We start from the raw sequence: 16,214 nt of genomic DNA, 5'->3' as shown, positions 1-16,214 counted from the left end.
AGAATTTGATGGGAGTGGCTTATTTGGGAGACAATCTCAGCCAGGAGGATGGTGAAGTGACTTAGAGAAGGAAAAGCGTCGAGGTAGGATGTGTCAATGCATAGGGTACTCCTGTGGGAAACTGAGATTTGAATCTCACTGAGGAGATTTGAGAAACTATGCAGAACACGTCCCAGAGTTTTCCCCCTTCGAGGTGGGAATCCTGGGGTACTTACCAATCAACTCTCATCCCGGATCCCTGAGGGTTCCTCCTGGTGACATTGACTCTCTAGCCCTTCTGGCCAGCTCCGAGGCAAAGCTGGGCTCCTGCTGGCCATGGGGCAGAAGGTGGCAGGTGTTTGCAGTAGGAAGTAATCAGCAGGTATGGGAATGGCGAATGCCAAAGGATATGGGAGGAGCACCGCCTGTGTCTACTACACTCACTGTAATTAGTCTCCAGCTTTTACCACTTCATTTTATGGTGAGGAGCCAATGATCTCATAATTGCCAAACCTGATGAAATTTCTTTTGTTCTCATCCTTGCCCTCTCCATATGCAGCATTTGGGGCTTCTGTCATCATCCTTCTAGATATTTTCCTTTTCTTGACATTCAAGAAGTGACTCTTCCTTGCTTCTTCCACCTCTATACCAATTTTACCTCCTCATCAGTTGTCTCTTCTCCACGTGTTGATGCTCCACAGGGCTCTGCTTTGGAGTTCTCCTTGTGCACGCTAGTCTATAGGCATCCCTTCTAATCCCATGACTCTCGCAGCCAGTCACACGATGTTGACTTCTGAATCCGCATGTCCAGCCTAGACTCTTCTCCAGAGGCCACAGCCATGCATCAGATTGTATCCCATGGGGATACAATCTTCCCCGAGGGTCTGATCATCCTAGCCTGAGTATCAAAAGTACTCAATCCCGGCACTCACAAAACAGAGGAATTACCTTCCCTTAAAAATGCATGTTCTTCCTCTTATGTTCCTTCTCAGCTAATCAGTAACACAATAGAGAACCTGGGAGTCCCTCCAGTCTTTCCCTTTCGCCTTACTCTTCACAACCGAATGGGGACCAGGCACTGTTGATTTTGCCTTCTAAACGCTCTCCAGTTCACTCACTCCTCTTTCTCTTCAGCCCAGCTCATTCTCTCTCCTTAATCATGTTTTGCCTCTAACCTTACCTCATCACTCAGGAACCTTCACCCTGATGCTAGAATGGTGTTTCAAAAACACGAATATGGTCAGTTGCTTAGAGGAAAAGCCCAAAATACCTTACTATGATACGAAGGGCTCCATGAGTTAGCCCTAGCTGGCCTCTCCAGACATATGATTCACCGTTTCTTCTCCCCACCCTCCATGTTCTCTAATCATTACAATTCCCAAGTTGTTCCATAGAATTGCAAATCTCCATGTGTTGATTTGTTTAACTAATATTTCTACATAGCACATAGCGTGCTATGTAATTGAAGAATTTTACAAATATTGAATTATTGAATCCTCATAACAACCCTATGATGTATGTACTACTATTATCCTCACTTTACAGATGAGGAAATTGAGGCCCATGGAGTTAAAGTGATTTGGCCAACGTCACATAGCTAGTAAGTTTGTAGCCAGGATTCAAATCCAGGTAGTCTGGCTTCAAAGTCATCTTCATTAACCCCCCCCCCCCAATGATCTAGATTTGTGAACCTCATCTCTCTGTGCCTGGAAAATCCTCACCCACTTCCAGGGTCCTTGTCTATCAAATCTTTCTTGGCCCTTCACTAGTTTGATAGACTTGACCTCTCTCCTCCTTTGAACCGCCTTTGCAGTAAGTACAAACATACTTAACACTTATTTCTGTATGTGTCTCTTTTTAGTATAACTCCTTGACTGACTCTCTTTGACTAGTTCCTGTAGTTTTCTCTGACTCCAAATGTTGAACGTTCCAAGATTTTCATTTTAATTTAGGCTTTGAGCTCTTTTTCTATCTGCACTCCTCTTGGTGATTTCATCTACTTCAGTCTGCAAACACCATCTGTACAGGACAACTGGCACATTTCTATCTCCCGCTGACAATTGTGTCCTGAACTCCATGGTCATATAGAAAACAGCCCCTTCCATGACTTCACCTGGTTGTCTAAGGGGTATCTCACCGTTCACGTGTTCAGACAAAATTCCTGATCTTTCCCTCCTTCCACAAACTTTATCTCAGTGTTCTCCACCCTCGCCAATGATAATGCCATGCTTCCAGTTGCTCAGGGCAAAACCTGGTGGAGTGATCTTTTATTCCCACTTTTCTCTCCCACCCCATAATCAATCAATCAATCAATCAAGTCCCATCGCTTCTCCTTTCAAAATATATCCAGAATGCAACCGCTCTCTACTTCTGCTGCTATTAACCTGGTCTAAGCCACCGTCATTTCTTACCCAAATTAGTCTTCTAACTGCTTCTGTCTTTGTCTCTTGGGTTATCTTTCCCAGTGGAAGCCTGAGTTATCCTACAGCATATAAATCAGATCATGTCACTCCTCCACGAAAATCCCTTTGATAGGTTCTCCTCTCCTTCTTAGTGAAAGCCAAAGTCATATCAGTAGCCTACAAGTCCTTCCTACATGAGCGGCTCCCCATCAGCTCCATGACCTTATCTCCTATTACTCTACTCTGCTGCAGAAGTCCTGTCCTTCTTGCCATTCTTCTAGTGCTGCAGGCATGTCCCTACCCCAAGGCATTTGCACTCAGTGTTCTTGTTGCTTCATGCTGCTCTGCCTGGAACGTGTGTTTCCCATATATCCTTGCTCCTTTACCCACATCTGGTCTTTGTGCAAATGCTATTTTCTCAGCAAGGCCTTCCTTGATTACCCTGTTCTAAAGTGAAAGCCCCTAGCTCTAACATTCTCCATCTTGCTTTCAGGCCTTACTTTTCTCCATATCATTGTCTAGCCGCATACATTTCACTTCTTCATTTTATTTTCTATCTCCTCCTACTAGGATGTAAATTTCATCTACGTTTGCTGCCCCAGTCTTAGCACCAGGCACTGCCTATCATATAATCAGTACTCCAAAAATGTGGGCCATTATACTCATCAGCTTGTAGCCCAGAGTATAGAACACGTTAGGTCTTTGGTAAATGTTATCAAATGGAAGAGTACATTTGTGAATGAGTATATTTTCTTTTTATCATATACCTAAGCTATCTTAAAATCTCTATAAAGATAACTCCAATCTCTCCAAACCTCAAAGTTGTGACGCCAACAGCCTCTTGTTTATCACATCCTGGGTGGCGTAGCACCTCCAGCTCAAAGAGTCTAAAGCTAAACTCATCCCCGGACATACACCCTCCAAGCTCAACTAGCTTTCTAAGTTTTTGATTAATGCTCAAGACCTTATCATCGCTGGGTCACCATTTTCATACCCACTGACTTCTATATCCCTGTGTCCAAATAATCATCAAACCCTGAGGTCTACCTAAACAATATTTCTCCAGTTTTTCTTTCTGTTTCATCCTCAGTAATAACACCCTCATCAGACTTGAACTATCTCTTTATTCTGTCAATCCAATCAGCCATTTTTTTCTCTATCCACCTCTTTATATATCAGCAAATATGTATTTAGTCCCCAATCCACTAAGTACTTCTAAGCATTATACAGAATGTCCCCTAAAATGGTTTTCTTGATCAGAAAAAAAGTCACTTGGTAGGACAAACTGACGTAGTATCATTCATTTCAACCCTTTAGCTGTATTAACATTAATTTGTTTGACTAGATAAGCAAAGCCAAGTCTTGAATCCATGCCAGCCAAAATTCATTTAAATCTTTGTGGTGCTGAAGGCTAGGGTCTAATATAGTCATTTGTTGCCTGTGTGCTGGTCCCTGACCCCTGGGAATACATTCCATTGTGTTTTGTAAACATTGTCTCTCCCGTGGACAAACTGGACAATTACAATTACCAGTTTGTACTTCTAGTGCTGTGGTGAGGGACATCATTCAGCTCCATGCTACGTGGCTCAGTTCCTTCTGTGACTACTCATGTCATGTACCCAAAAGACCACTTCTAGCCAAAGCAGATATTTGTTCCTCTCCAATCTTAGTAGGGGGCTGTATTCTGTATTATTAAATTTATTTATAAATTAATGTTAATACTATTATATAAATAAAATATATATTATATATATATTATTAAATTTATTTATAAACAATGTTAATACTCCCTCTACCCAGAAGCTTATGTTTAATGAGAACAGGGTCTGTGTTTTAGTAATCTCTTGTACCTTCAATACTATTTGAACATATTAGAAGGCCTGTGGATGTTGAACATAATTGAATAGAATTGCTTACAAGTTACACTCATTTAGAACATATCATATAACTTATTTGGCATTAGAGATGTATATAACATGCACTCTTTATCTAAAAAATAACATTTCATTCAAGAATGAGTCAAGAGGCTGTTCTTTCTTTGATTCGGCCAGTAAAAAGGAAAAATTCTGCTAATCCTCATGGATTAAGATTATAACACCAGCTCCCTCTGTTGTTTGTTTTAGAAATGACATGGCATTTGAAGATATTTTGAACAGGCACATAAATAGAAGACCTCTCCGAAAGCAAATATTAATTAAACTAGAATAAACCAAAGAAGACATATTTAAAATTAGTTATTTGAGGCTGCCATTCTGGATACACAAGGAAGAAATAAATCAGATGGTATTAAATGGCAATTTCATGCAGTGTGTCTTCTTCCCTGCTGATTATTATGATCAACAAATATATACTGTGTTTAGGAAAATCAAAGATAATGGAGCCTAACAGAAACATAATTTCAGGCTCGTTGAAGATGGTTTTAGTTTACATAAGGATAATCCAGACAAGTGGTTCTCAAGCTTTGGAATGCATCAGAAATCCCCTGGAAGGCTTGATAAAACATGGATTGCTGAGTCCAATCTGCAGCATTTCTGATCTGGTAGGCTTGTGTTGGAGCTAAGAATTTACATTTCTCACATTCTGAGAACAACTACTCTCAACCAGGCTACTAAACGTGACCTACGAAACAGCAGCAGCAGCATCACATAGGAGATTTGAGAGAAAAAGAATCTCAGGCCCCCTGACAGACCTACTGAGTCAAAATCTTTCTCAAATGATTTCTGAGTGATTCATATGCACATTAAAGTTTGAGAGGCAGTGGCTTAGAGCAGGGGTGGCAAACTTTTTCAGCAAAGGGCTAGACAATAAACAGTCATGCTCTACAGGCCCATAGAGCTTCCGCCACAACTACTTCTCTCTGCCATCTTAGTACAAAAGCAGCAACTGAGTGTGGCTGTGTGCCAATAAAACTTTACTTATAAAAACAGGCAGTGGGCTGGATTCGGTCCACTGCTGATGCTTCATTGGCCTCTGACTTAGAATGTGTTTATATGCATTTTTAAAAAAGATTTTATTCACTTATTTGAGAGAGAGAGAAAGCAAGAGCCTGAGGAGGGGTGGGAGGGAGCAGAGGGAGAGCGAGAAGCAGACTCCTCACTGAACAGGGAGCCTTCTGTGGGGTTGATCCCAGGACCCCACGATCATGATGTGAGCCAAAGGCAGACACTTAACAGACTGAGCCACCCAGGTGCCCCACTGTGTATTTTTTTTTAATGCAGTTTCACCTCCCACAGTTTCTGTTTCAGTAGTTCTAGAATTAAACCTACTATTTGTATTTTTGACAATAATGAGGACATTTTGATTCAGGCGGTCCACAAACGCTTTGAGAAACACTTTCAGCCACCATTTTTCTTTGCAGTATCTGTTCTATGGTTCTTGTAAGTAGCTCACAGAAAAATAAAAACCCTGGATCTATTATTCTTTTTAACAACACCTTCCATGTTCTCCCAAATGTCGCCCACAGTAGGGCTGGACTGGCACTAATTGCAAGTATTTTCCCCCAACGGAGCAAACTGAGCACTCTGAGGAAAGTCAGCCCTGGAAGAGTTGCTCCTGAACATATTTTCCCATAAGGGAAGAGGACAAACTGCACGCACATTGAAGCAGGAAACTCATTATAGAAGAAAATTAGAGGCCGCGAGAATTGCAGTTCCTTCTTCTTTATTGCTTCTCTAATTTTTCCAAACCAAAACTCAACTGCTCTAGCTAAAGTCTTCAGGGAATAGTTTTATGATTAAAACAAACAAGCAAAAAAGTATCTTGCATCTACTTTCTCTCAATCCTCTATCTGGCAGAGAAAGAGAAGGAAGACAGACAGCTGTGAAGCGAACTTTGTTCTCATCCTCCAAATGGCTAGTTGTTTCTTTCTTAAAAGTAGATTTTGATTAACCTTTTTGTCCCAATAATCTCGTCCCTTCTCACCACCTCTCCTTTCCCCAAAAGGCACTTGCTCTAAATTAAGTCTATGAACTTTTCTGCTGTCATTCTTCTTTGCTTAAAAGAGTTCTGGGAAGCAATACATGGAAAGAAATTTGTTAATGAACAGAGATGAAAATGACAAATATGTTTTTCATATATTTTTTGAAGATGTATTTTTCTCAAAGTTTGAGGAAAGATGTCTAGATTTTTCTTAGCCTTTTTGTCAGTGGTCTTCAGGTGTAGTTTTAAATTGTAACTTTCTTGGGTATTAATTTTTTTTTTACAATTCTTTCCTAATTATTAAAACAATACGGTTCCTAAGTGGCAATTTTTAAAGGCAAATAAATGACAAGAGAAATCATGCAAAATGCCACTACTCAAAGATAGTCCCTACTCACTTTAAAAAATAATTTGAGGTGAAATTTAGATAATATAAAATTAACTGTTTCAAAGTGAACAATTCAGTGGCATTTAGTACATTCACAATGTTGTGCAACAACCACCTCCATCTCCTTCCAAAACATCTCCATCCCTCCAAAGTAAAACCTCTCACCCATTAAGCAGTTTCTCCCCATCCCCCACCCCTTTCCCCTGGACAGAGTGAAGCTGGAATCCACCATAGTGTCCACACTCACCGACTCCAGCTCAGGGAAGCTCCTTGCTCCAGGAGGTAAGAAGGACTAAGGCAGCCTCTGCCCTTTTTCTCGGCAACCACGGCCTTCGCCTGGAGGGGCCGTGCAGGATGAGAGCAGGCTCTGGAAGTTTTCAGGTCCTCCTGATAAAACCTTCTTACATCTCTTCAGACCAAGCAACACTAGTTTCCCAACCTGTCCCATGTGGGAAGAAGATCTGAAAGGGTGGCTGATGCTGGCGGCCAGATGCAACCCTACACATATCCCGTTGTTGGAGGAGCGAGAGGCTGGGACTCCAGTCAGAGCCTTCACTCAGTAGGAAGGTCTGCGGACCTCGAGCTGATAACACCTTCACCTGGGGTCCCACAGCAGGTGCCCGAGGCAGGGTATCCCTGATTCCAAGTTAAGAAGGTGAGAGGCACAAAACATGACAAGGGCTTGTCTCTTTAATTATGAATGGAAAAGAAGCAGGCAACTTAAAATTATCATCATCAGAAATGCATGAAATTAGACTACGCTTATATTTAACTCTTCAGATGTACCATTGAAAAAATGGGTTAGTGCTAAGTTTAGCTGCTTTCATGAAGGTTTTTTTTTTTATTAAAAAGAATTCCAAATATATTACCAAATTTTCCCATAGAAAGGTTTGCCAAATTACACTTCCATTCAATCTTTATCAGTTCGGGGGATAGGAAATTGTATTTCTTTGCTTTAATTTTTACTTCCTTGATTCTCAGTGATATTAATACCGTCTTGTGAGCTTATTGATCATTTATGGTTTTTAGACAGGAACATTTATTTGTAAACATGCTTCAATATGACTGTTTTTCCAAATCCAATTTACAGATTGCCATAAATCAGTATGAACACAAGTGAGAACATCATCATCATCATCATTATTATTGTTGAGCAGTGGATTATCTCCCATAATATCCTTACTTATATACAATAAAGCGTATTAATATCAAAGCCCCTTCATTTTAATTTTGTGAATAATTGATAAATCAAAATATTTGAGAAGAGAGAATAGCTTGGTTTGTATTTTACTATATGACTCCATATCTAAATAGTATGAGTTTAGCAACTAAAGATGAAAAAACAGGGATGCCTGGGTGGCTCAGTCAGTTAAGCATCTGCCTTTGCCTCAGGTCATGATCCTGGCATCTTGAGATCAAGCAAGCCCCACATCGGGCTCTCCGCTCAGCCAGGAGCATGCTTCTCTTTCCCCTCTGCCCCTCCCTCTGCTTGTGCTCTCTTTCAAATAAATAAATAAAATCTTTTAAAAAATTTTTTTAAAAAGATGGAAAAAATAAATGTCTTTGGTACTAGGTACACCCCATGTTCGTACGTAAACTGGCATTGCATTTGAGCTTTACGGAATTTTAGAGCCAGAAAAGACCTAAGAGACCATTTAGTGTTGTCCTCTGTAATTTTATAGAGGAAGAAGCTGTAGTCCGGTCTGGTGACAGAGTTTAACAGAGGTCACAGTCAGTCAGGGGGAGGATCCAAGATTCCACTGTCCTTCCAATAGGCTAGTCTTGTATAGCTAGCAAAAGTGTGTGAGAACGTAAAATCTCCATGCTCCCTCTGTGGGTCTCAGAGGCTAAAAATGGCTGCCACAATCCAGTCACTCATTAGAACAAGGAGTGGGAAAAATACGGACCCTTTCAGCTTTGCTAAATGTGTTTATCTTGCCATACATAGCCTTAAGCTAAGGCAATACCAATATTTCAGGTATTTCAGGAAAAACATTTCCTCCTTCCAAATCTTCTCATCAATACAGTAATCAAAGAAAGCAAGAAAGAAATCTGAGAGTAAGTAGGTAAGAGCTTGAGCCCTAGATTCAGAGTTCCTGAGCATGACTTCTGGCTCAATCATTTGCTAGTTACATATTCAAGCCTCACAGTTTCACCTGTAAAATGGAGATAATAATAGTTATTATATCCACAACTAATAGGATAGCGGTGGAAATAAAAAGAAGTAATGCACGTGAAATACTTAATGTAGAGATTAGCATATGACATTGGTGAAGACAAACAGCTGTAAGTGCTGTTTGAAAGATGAATTAATTGCAGAGTGTCTGCAGTTTGCAGCTGCCTCACTTAATCTCAGTGATAGAGGGGAAAAAACTTCATCTGCAGTACCTGGGAGTGTTGACGACTTCAAATTTTACAACACATTTTTGTTTTGTAGATTAAGCATTGTAAAAATGCTTGTGACTTGGATATTTTCTTGAACAGCATGTGACTTTCTTTAACAACCCTGGATGTGGGATAATCTGTTCATTAGAAAGCTATTCAAGACATAGAGCATGGGAACAATACTACTTTAAGAATCTACAGTATGGGGGAGTCTGGGTGGCTCAGTTGGTTAAGTGTCTGCCTTAAGCTCAGGTCATGACCCCAAGGTCCTGGCATCCAGCCCCCCATCGGGCTCCCTGCATAGTCAGGGGCCTGCTTCTCCCTCTCCTTCTGCTTGCCACTCTGCCTGGTTGTGCTCTCTCTTTCTCTGTGACAAGAAAGAGAAAGAAAGAAAGAAAGAAAGAAAAAGAAAGAAAGAAAGAAAGAAAGAAAGAAAGAAAGAAAGAAAGAAAGAAAGAAAGAAAAAGAAAGAAAGAAAGGAAGGAAGGAAGGAAGGAAGGAAGGAAGGAAGGAAGAAAGAAAGAAAGAAAAGANAAAAGAAGGAAGGAAGGAAGGAAGGAAGGAAGGAAGAAAGAAAGAAAGAAAGAAAGAAAGAAAGAAAGAAAGGAGAAAGAAAGAAAGAAAGAAAGAGAGGGAGGNAAAAGAAAGAAAGAAAGGAAGGAAGGAAGGAAGGAAGGAAGGAAGGAAGGAAGAAAGAAAGAAAGAAAAGAAAGGAAGGAAGGAAGGAAGGAAGAAAGAAAGAAAGAAAGAAAGAAAGAAAGAAAGAAAGAAGAAAGAAAGAAAGAAGAAAGAAAGAAAGAAAGAAAGAAAGAAAGAAAGAAAGAGAGAGAGAGGGAGGGAGGAAGGGAGGAAGGAAGGAAGAAAGAAAGAGAAAGAAAGAAAAGAAAGAAAGAAGAAAGAGAGAGAGAAAGAAAGAAAGAAAGAAAGAAGAAAAGAATCTACAGTATGTGTTCAAAGACAGAAAAAAATTTCAGCACAATTAATTTATTAAAGAGTCGGTAAAATTTCAAACCATACCAAAAGCCACAATTAACTAAAATAAAGAGAGAAATTTTGAAAAGAAATAATGAGTAAGCTTTTCGATTATTTGATGAGCAAATTAGTAAAGAGTAGTAAATTATATCAACACACTGATAAAAGATAAATTTCTTGCTGATTTGACAGGGAATAACTAATATTGGTTAAGATAAGATTCATAATACGCTACTATAAAGCAGTTAGTGACAGCTAACTGGGTAATAAGTACTGTCAATGCAAGAGTATCTGAAATTGATCACTGCTTGAGTAAAATGGAAATGCCCAGAAATCTCACCATTTGTCATGTAAAGAAATAACCAGAGAGTAGGCAGCCCAAAAGATTGGGAAAGTATTATTACAAAGTTGCATCTGGCATTTAATTAATTTGAAAACTTATATTATTTTTGTAGATTTTGTGATGTTTGTTTTATTTTTGTGATGTTATGTCAGCTTTTTAGAGTGTGTCGTTTGTTGTGATTTTTTTCAATTGGAATAAATTATTTATTTTGTAGCTAATTCTGTGCTTATAATTTTTATTGTTTTTCATAAAGAAGAACTCCCACATTATCTAAGTTTCAAGCCCACAAAATCTGGATCTGCCCCTGAGTAGGGGGGATGTGAAGAATCAAGACAAGGAAATCGAAGGGATTCCAGTCTGAGGGGAGTCTCAGCTGCCAGCTGACTCCTCTTCACGGTAGCTGTCCTGGCTTCTGTAGTCTGCTGGCTTGGTGGGGTACTGTGGACTTTCACAGATCGCCCACTTTCCTTGCATATTTGCTATAATTATTAATGCTGTTACAGCGATGGCTGTCTGCCAGAACACCGCAAGTGTGTAATACAGGTAGAATAGGGGTATCTGGCTGTGGGTAAAAGGCAAGTATGATCATCAGTGCCATGAAAGAATGTTTACTGGAATGCGAGAGCATATCGCCTCTTGAATACATAGAAGAGCTTGAGCAGGGCAGATAAGGCATTATTAAATAGGCTGTAGTGTATCTAAAATTAACCAGTGGTATTTACCCCAAAGATACAGACGTAGTGAAAAGAAGGGCCACATGCACCCCAATGTTCATAGCAGCAATGTCCATAATAGCTAAACTGTGGAAGGAGCCAAGATGCCCTTCAACAGACAAATGGATAAAGACATTGTGGTCCATATATACAATGGAATATTACTCAGCCATCAAAACGAACGATTACCCAACATTTGCAGCAACATGGACGGCACTGGAGGAGATTATGGTAAGTGAAATAAATCAAGCAGAGAAAGACAATTGTCATATGGTTTCACTCCTTTGTGGAACATAAGGAATAGCATGGAGGACCACAGGGAAAGGGAGAGAAAACTAAATGGGAAGAAATCAGAGAGGGAGACAAACCATGAGAGACCCTGGACTCCGGGAAACAAACTGAGGGTTACAGAAGAGAGGTGGGTGGGGGGATGGGTAACTGGGTGATGAGTATTAAGGAGGGCACGTGTGGTGATGAGCACTGAGTGTTATGCAAAACTAATGAAACATTGAACACTACATAAAAAATTAATGATGTACTATGTGCTGGCTACTTGAACATAATATTAAAAAAATTAAATTAAATTAAATTAACTAGTGGTGACTACTGAAACTTCTTATGTAGGTTGGCTGTCTACCTAGAAGTAAAAGATAGTAGACATGTAAACTGAGTTTGCATAGCTAGAGCCATCTTTTATTTCAACTGTGTGTTTTTCGGAGTGGCTTGCAGCAAGACGGGGGAGGGGGTGCTGATGAAGATTATGGGGCAAAGGGTGGAGTCATGCCATCCCAGGGAGCTTGCCCTGGGACCTTGACTGCAAAATATTAGCTAGGGTCGTATTTGTTGCTGAATTATTTAGCTTGATTTGTTTTGTTAATCCTTTAAAATGGGTCACCAAAAACTTAAAAATTTAAAGCGCGTATAAACATAAAAGGTTGAGAATCACAAAACTATAAGGAAACCCTTTTGTGTTCAAATGTAAGATCTGACTTTGACACAATTAACTCCAGAGATGCCTTCAGTCTATGCCAAGCTCTCTGTTCTGTAGTAAATGTTGGACTATTCGAGATCATTCGGCACACACCTAGTAAGTCCAGGCTTTGGGTCTGCAACTGGGCATGCAAAGAAAGACAGGCAGTTAATTGAGCTTTTTATCTGAGCTCATTAAGCAGGACCCAAATAACTATATTATGGGGCAATATATAGTAAGTGCTTTGGGAAAGACAAGGCTAACAGGAATTTAAGTATGTTGATTCTGTTCTGGAAAGGACTGGAAGGAAAAGAGCTTTTGTCTTTTATAGAGGTAGAATTGCTGCCTAAGAGAAAATGAATAGAAGAACAAAATTATTCCTCCACGAGAATGAAGGCGAATTGCTTATTTCTTCCTGGGAAATGCTTTTGTAAAGCATTTTATCTTCATGGGTCTGACATTTTTTAATTAATTTATACTCACACATCCTAGAGTTTTAATATATTTTTTCTTATGGTAGAAAAACTATGATTGATAAGTCGCTTGGGGCCGTGGTGGCAACAAAAGCTGAGAAGCGTGGAAAAGATGTTATGGCAGCTGAAAACTTGCTTGTCTCACTTCATGATTTTGCTCAAAATCAGCAGAAATTGCTTCCTCTTACCTCTGTTCCATTAAAAAAAAATTCCTGTTTCATTAAAAAGTATCTTTAAATAAGCAACCCAACACTTTTATTTATTTAGACAAAATCCTCAAAAAGTTATTTTTGAAGACTGATTAAGGTTTAATTTAAGCTCCTACTTTGAAGAGACAAGCGTTTTTGCTATGAGTTTTAAGGAGAGCTTAGAAATCTCCTTGATATTTGTAAATCTCATTGAGATTATCACAGTAGGAGCCAAACCATATCTTGGTTTGCATATAATTTTCTGTGCAGCTAATAACCTGCAACAGTTAAGAACTAATCATCTCAGCATGGCTATACCTGCTGTTCTAAGCTTAGAGGAAGATAATTGCAGCTCAAAGTATCAGAGGAAAGAAGGCAAGAAAATGTAATATTATTCCCTTTGTAGAGAACAGGGACAGTTGTAGGAAAGAATTATAGAACTGGGATTTCTGAATTATTTATTTTGTGTCACAAATGTCACCAGGCTTTGAGTGAAGTGTTTGGTCCTTACTTACCATGAGTGTTGATGCACGAGCCAAAGGTTCTCCTGATAGAATTTAAGTCATTGACTGTCCTTCCAAGGATGGAAGAGAAGAGAAGTGTTATCACAACCATTGCATTCCATCGACCTGGGAAGTACAGCTAAGCAAAGAGCCCACAGAAGGAGGAAGCCAGGCATTTCCAGAGAAGTGGGGGCAACGTTCCATATGGCTCGCCATGGTGCGCGGCAGATGGCCTGGGCAGCATGCTGGAAGAGCTGACAGGGTCCAGCAGGCAGCTCATGCGTGTGCCCGCTGAAGCCTGTCATGTGAGAAGGGTTTCAATCAGTTAGGGCAAGGAAAAGTGATGATTTTTATGTTTATGATTTTTGCTTTATGCATTTTGAAGAGTGAAATAAAATGTCAGGAGGACAGATGTGAGGATACGGCAGAATAATCTCCTGATAGGTCTACTTGTGCCCGAAGCCTAAGAAAAGAACTCTGGTCGGTTAATTAGAATCGGAACAGCTCTGGAATAACAGCTAACTGTACTGCTTTGTATGCCAGGCTTTTACAATGTTGCAACCCTACTAGGTACGTTCTAATTTTGTTCCCAGTTTAAAATGAAGAAAAAGGGCTTGAAGTGAGATGCTTGATCATTTGTCCTCGGTGAGTCTTGGAGCCATTCCTGACTCCAAAGTTCACTCGTAGCCGTTACTTTCTGCTATTTTTTTCTAGAAGACATGTACTTGTCGGAAGGCAGGTGTCCTTCTCTATCGCACATGTAGCAGGAAGAACAAAAGTCATTCACTCATTCAACAAAATTTACTGAACTTCTGCAATGCACCAGGTGCCATCAAGTCTGTTGATATTTGAGGTGTGAGGACCCAGAAGGACTTAGAACCCAGTGATTCTCAATAAAAGACTTTTCCTCCATCCAGAGAGTTCACTTAGCACCAGCCATAGTGCCCTGCTGTGCCGTGTGTGACAGCTTGCTTTGGCACTCTGCTGGCCACGAATGTCCCTGGCCTTACCTCCCTCTCTTCACTGACACGCTCCTTCTGCAAACACCAAACTCGACTCGACTCTGCTCTCCCCACCGATGCCTAGCCCTCGGCTTCTTCTCCTTCTGTGATGATTCCCTTTTTTTCTACCTGGGATTCATTACCTCTCACTCCCCCCAAAATCCTTCTTGTCCAACTTAAATGCAAACTTTCTCCATAGACTGTTGGTAGACTTTGCCCGCATGTCACCACCAGAAATGCTGTCCCCTCCCTGAGGGCTCTCAGGATGCCTTGTCAACACCTCTCATGACATTGGGTACATTTTATCAGCACTGCGACTATTTTGTCCGTATCGTATCAACACTTCCCGATTGAGAGATTTTTAAGGGAAAGTTTTTAGTCCATTCATCTTTACATATCCCAGGATCTAGCAATGTATTGAAGAGATGGCTGAATAAAGAATTTTCCTGGAACACAATTCTTCTGTATATTAAAGGCAACCTTATGATTCAAAACTAAATTATGCCAGATTTTTTGAGAAGAAATGTCATTCGTCTCTGATTAGTCAGAAATGGACAACTATTTTCCAGAACATTATGATAGACAGTTCCCAAATGGCAGGTGCCACAATGGGCTTTTCAGTCTTTGCAATGAAATGTATCTATTTTTTTCCAGAATTGTAGTGATTTTCTGTTACCCAAGCCTTATACCTATAGCTATTGTTATTCCGATCTCTCAGCCTCCATTATTCTCTCAAGTTCTGGTCCTCATCACCTCTGTCCTGTATTCTTGCGATAGCTTCACAAGTGGGCTCCCTGACCTCTCGCTCTCTTTTCCTCAGGTACAAATCACCTCCCTCCAGACTCTAAAGATGTCTTTCTAAAATATTACACTGAAGAGGCAATAGACCCTAGTGATTAAGAGGCTAGGCTCCGCAGTCGACAATACCCAGGTTTGTATCTCTGTTTGGCCATTTACTAGCTGTGTGGCTTTAGACAAATGACTTAACTTCTTTAAGTCTTATTTTCCTCTCCCATATTATTCAAGAAAATAACTATACTGTCTCAAGGCATTGTTGTAAAAACTTCTTACGTAAAATGTTCAAGTAACATGCCTGGCATAAAGTCTCAATTCCTAAATACTATTATTTTAATGTCACTCCTTTGCTTTAGAAGAAGGAGGAGACAAGGAGGAGGAAGAAGAGCAAGAAAACTTTAAATGGCTCCTAATGGGCTATAATATAAAACATATACTTCTTGGCTTGCAATATAAAAATATAAAACCCTTCATTATCTAGCCTCTTTCTATCTTTACCTCATTATTTCCTGCTCTTTCCCTCCAATGTAAGTCCCCTCATTAGCCACAAAGAATTTTTTCAATTTTTCCGTGTCATTCCCTTTCACACCCATGAAGAGGTTGGTCTCTCTGACTTGAATCCACATGAAGCCCAACAGTTAAACTCCTACATCATTCAAGACACCGGTATAATCTCCTTTGTAAAGTCTCCCTATTAACCCCGACAGAATACTTCCCCCATTTTGCTTCCAAAGCCATACTATTCTTCCTTCTATTAAACTAAGTTTCATACTACATTGTCACTGTTTGTCTTATTCTTGGTAAGCTATAAACTGCTTTTAAGAATGCATCTTATTAATGTCTGGTTATGTAACACCTAGTAGCAGTGTCTGGCATGCAGTAAACTTCTATAAATATTTGTAAAAAGCATTAATAAATGTATAAGTGAATAAGTCCAGAAACCAAAGAAATCATTCTTTGCAAAACAAAGATATAAAATCCGCGAACACATACCAGGCCTGAAGATTTCACTTATAAAATGAAATGACAAAATATACACACAAATGCACACACAAACATAAGGAATAAAAAATAAAGCAAACAATTTAATACCAGGGAATGGTTTTAGAAAATAGTATGTCCTATGTGCTTGCTTATAGGACTCATAATCTCCTAAAGCCTTTCTTCACATCTTCAGTAAGTTC

The sequence above is a fragment of the Ailuropoda melanoleuca genome, chromosome 9, assembly GCF_002007445.2.
Source record: "Ailuropoda melanoleuca isolate Jingjing chromosome 9, ASM200744v2, whole genome shotgun sequence".
NCBI lineage: Eukaryota > Metazoa > Chordata > Mammalia > Carnivora > Ursidae > Ailuropoda > Ailuropoda melanoleuca.
Note: the sequence above shows the minus strand (reverse complement) of the source record.